Source organism: Nuphar pumila, chromosome 8 (genome assembly GCF_984573655.1).
Source record: "Nuphar pumila chromosome 8, dmNupPumi1.hap1.1, whole genome shotgun sequence".
Classification (NCBI taxonomy): Eukaryota; Viridiplantae; Streptophyta; class Magnoliopsida; order Nymphaeales; family Nymphaeaceae; genus Nuphar; species Nuphar pumila.
In genome coordinates, this window is record NC_143256.1 from 29,345,799 (window position 1) to 29,350,023 (window position 4,225).

Genomic DNA, 4,225 nt, shown 5'->3' on the forward strand with positions numbered 1-4,225 from the left:
CATGACATAAAAAGAAAAATAAAAAAAAAATGCATCAAGAAGGCCTTGTTTCTTTTGATATTCACCATTAAAAAGGGGGATCCAATCCATCCGACGGATGGATCACCCCTTTCACATGGTCCTGTGGTGATAAAGTGAAGTTTGCCACCATTGAACTCACAACGTGAGTTTTACAGTGATGGGAGTCTAGCCTCTATCTGGATTTCATGCTATATTCTTCAGCTGATATTCAAAAAAACGCATATCCTTGTCTTGATCTTTACCTGCACTGATTGGGGGTTTGAAGCAGCCGTTGGAGACTTTAGAGGGGATGGTAGAAAGGTTGAAGGAGGAGTGGCTGCAGCTGTGGTTGGAGATGAAGTTGTGCCAGTTGGAGGCTGATGCAAATGGTCGTTGAAGGTACTATGGTGGAGGTGGCTGGAACGAGAAGATCTGGTGGCTGGGGAGCTTCAGTAATGGAAGAGCTGCAGCTGTGTGTGCTGCCTTGAGGTGGGCTGAAGGAAGGCTGGAAGGGAGCTGTCAATGATGCTGAAGACTGCTTCAAGGTAGCTATGGTGGTAGTGGTAGTCACCACCGTGGGATGTGGCTGTTGTGTAAGGAGGTGAAGAGAAGTTGATGGCTGCCAAAGTGAGAGAGAGAAAGAGAGAGAGAGAGAGTTTGGTGTTGCCAAGGTTGTGCGTGAATGCTTGAGAATAGGTAAGAAGGAAAGGTTTTTAAGGGGGTAGACTTAGGGAAAATGGTAAGTATCTAGGGTTTAATGATTTTAGTTTTCATCTTTTTAAAGAACAAGGGAGGCGTGAAGAAGGTTCAGCCGTATGGGGTTAAGAGAATGGGAAAGAGAGAAAGAAGGAAAGAAGAAGAAAGGGAAAAAGGAAGGAAAGAAGAAAAGAAAAAGGAGGGAGGAAAGAAAGGAAAGAGGAAAGGAAAGGGAAAAGGAAAGAAAAGAGAGAAGGAAGAAGAGGGAAAGAAAAAAAATAGAGGAGGAAAGAGAGTGGGCTAGGGGGGTCAACCCCCTTGTGGGTCCCACCTTAGGTAAAAAAAAAGAAAAATAAATAACTTAAAAGAAAATAAAGAAAATAATATATATATATATATATATATATATATATATATATATATATATATATTAAAAGGAAATTGCAAATGGATGGGCCATCTCAGAGCGGGTCCAAATTCCAATTTTGAAATTCATTTTGAAGATTAGAGGGGTAAAATAGTCTTTTCAGAAAATTTCTAGACGAAACGAGCTATTTTTGGCAGGTTTTGAAACAAGCTCAGAATTTGAAGTTCAATACACCGTTGCGAAGCAAATTCAGTTTAGAATTTGAAAATTTGAGTTTGAAAGCAATCCAGATTATTTTTTTCAAGAAAATATTTCCAAATTTAGAATCCCAGGGGCAAAAATGTCAATTTTGAAAACCCAGGGTTTGAAATTGATTTCTGGAAAGTTTTAAAACTCAATCTGGATTGAAATTTATAAAACTGGAGTTCTGGACTTCAAAAATGAAATGAAATGTGATGAAATGTTATGAAATACTGAGAAATGATATGAAATTATGAGAAATAACATGAAATGCCATGCGAAATGCTGACCCTGAATGAAGAATTTTGGATGTTAGACCCCGATTGACACTTGTACCAGTTCAAAAAGTGTTGAAATTGATAAAATTTGCAAAACGATTCAAGAAATGGTTTTCGGGCTCTACCGGGCTAGGGTGACACTGAAAATTAGGGTTTGAGCTGAATTGAACTGAAATGAGCAAGATTGAGCTGGGATTTAGAGTTTCAGAACTCAAATGAACTGACAAGACACTAACTCAATTGACCTTTTCGACTAAATTTTCAAGAAAAGCTGTCATTTTTAGAGAAATGGTACGGAATGGTCACTAGAGTGAAGTGAATTACGAATCTGAGCTGAGTTTGAACTGAAATAAAGATTAGTAATACTGACATGAACTAAAATCGAAGCTCGAACACTAGCTTAACTTACTGAACTCAGCTTAATTTCAGCTGAAAGAGCTGAAACGGGCTAAAATGGGCTCCTGGACACTTGGAAATGGTTTTGAACTGAAACTAGAGCACTTGAACTCCTGGTGAGCTCAGGCTAAACTCAGAGGAATATGACTGGCTGGGAATGACTGACTCAGAGACAATTGGCTTGGATTTGAGTGAGAAAGGAGCTCATTTCTGAATAAATGATCCCATTTTGGTAGGATTGGTCGGAAATGAAAATGGCCTTCTCATTGCGAGCTCAGATGAGCTTAAAATGACTGATATTCTAACTGTTCTGAACTGACAAATGAGTTTGGTTGACTCTGACTGACTGGGGTCCGGGATGCCCTAGGGGTAAAATGGTAATTTTCCTAGTGAAAATGGGTAAAGTGGTAATTTTCTGAAACAGACTCGGGGTTTGACTCCTACACTGACCTAACAGGGTTGGCATTGCACGAGGAGGATTTTCTGAGAATGGATGAGGAAAAATTGGGGTGTTTACACATATGCATGATCATTGAGATACTGATACACAACTAGACTCGTAAGGGTTATCATGCCAGAGTACGTTGTCCACATGAAAGAGGTGAGATGCTCGTGATGGCCATAGATGCCGAGAGCAGAGTCAAACATGCATATGAATAAGACTTAAAGTGTCATGAACCTCGTGGTTGAATACCATGTTAGGGGGAATTACTGAATGGGGTCGGGTACATATGTCCTTAGTGCGGGAGGCACTGGCTTGCCTGAATGGCATGCACATATTGGATAAGTAATCGTAAGACTGACTGACCCCTTCAGGACTATTGCTCACCGTGGCATACGGTGATGGTACAGTCGTGAGTGACATATATTTGATTATGAACCTGATAGAGTTCAATGGGACCTCCAGTCAGTCAGGGGTTTCGTGGTTGTTGTTATCATTAAATTATCTAAGGATTAAACCCAACTACTATAGTAGAGGATGCATCCGAACCGGTCTATTAGGGTTATCTCGGTATGAAAACTACTGTCGTAACATGGATAGGGTCAACAGACTTCTAGGGTATCTAAAATACATGGAATAATCATCCCTTAGAACATTGCGTTGATTCCTGGACAAAGCTTCTCCTGCGTACCAGTGAGTGAACAAAATAATATCGAAACAATGAATTAGCTCTAGGTTCAATGATGTATGAATGTATGAGTGAATGGACATTGTTATGTCAAGTCTTGCATAACCTTAAGAAAGGTATCATGATCGGTATACTACTGGACCGATAGGGCAAAGACCCGTGTTGTATCTACATGACTAAGCGAAGCTCGAGGAGCTTGCGCCTTAGGTTCGTAGGATACAGATATGCCAAGTATGGAGACTTGAGCTTAAAATCCCAAAGGAGACCCTGAGGAGGTCTTCGCTAAGTTGTGAAGACTTGAGCGAGATGTTCAAATCACATCCCTAAAGAGGCTTACGCTAAGTCATGCAGACTTGAGCGAGATATCCAAATCACAGCTCTAAAGAGGCTTACGCTAAGTCGTGCAGACCTGAGCAAGATATTCAACTCACAGCCCTAAAGAGGCTTACGTTAAGTTATGCAGACTTGAGCGAGATATCCAAATCACAGCCCTGAAGAGGCGCATGCTAAGTCATGAAGACTTGAGCGAAGTGTTCAACTCATAGTCCTGAGGAGGCTCTCGCGATATACGCTAAATCATGGAGGCTTGAGCGTCGTTATTGCGAACTACAACCTGAGTGGTATTTTGTATGAGTGGATGCTTGATTGAATGTATAGATGATTGTTTGCTTACCAAACCATTAGTGATTCTGACCCCGTTTATTGGGGATTTTAGGTGTTGGACTTGCGTTGCGATATGCGGAGCAAGGCAACATCGAGTTCCTAGGTTTCTCTAGACAATGTTGTACTACTTCTTTTATTAAACCAAATACTATTTTTTTCCAAGTAGTGATGCTTATAATAAACAAGTAGTTTTGATAAATGAAACACCTTGGTGGTCAAGAGGTGCTTGGCCACATACCTGTGACTTGCTCGAAGTTTTCTAAAACTGATGACTCATTATCGTCTAATTCTGCTGCTAAAAGTTTTTCTAAGTTCCACTGCAAAGAAAAAAAAAAGAAATTCATGAAAATTTTAACTTAGCTTTGTTTTGAAAATCCGGAGCGTTACAATGATAATTCATCAGCCTTATCTAATCGGTCACCTTTTTATAAAAGAAGCCTAAAGTTAGGGAGTTT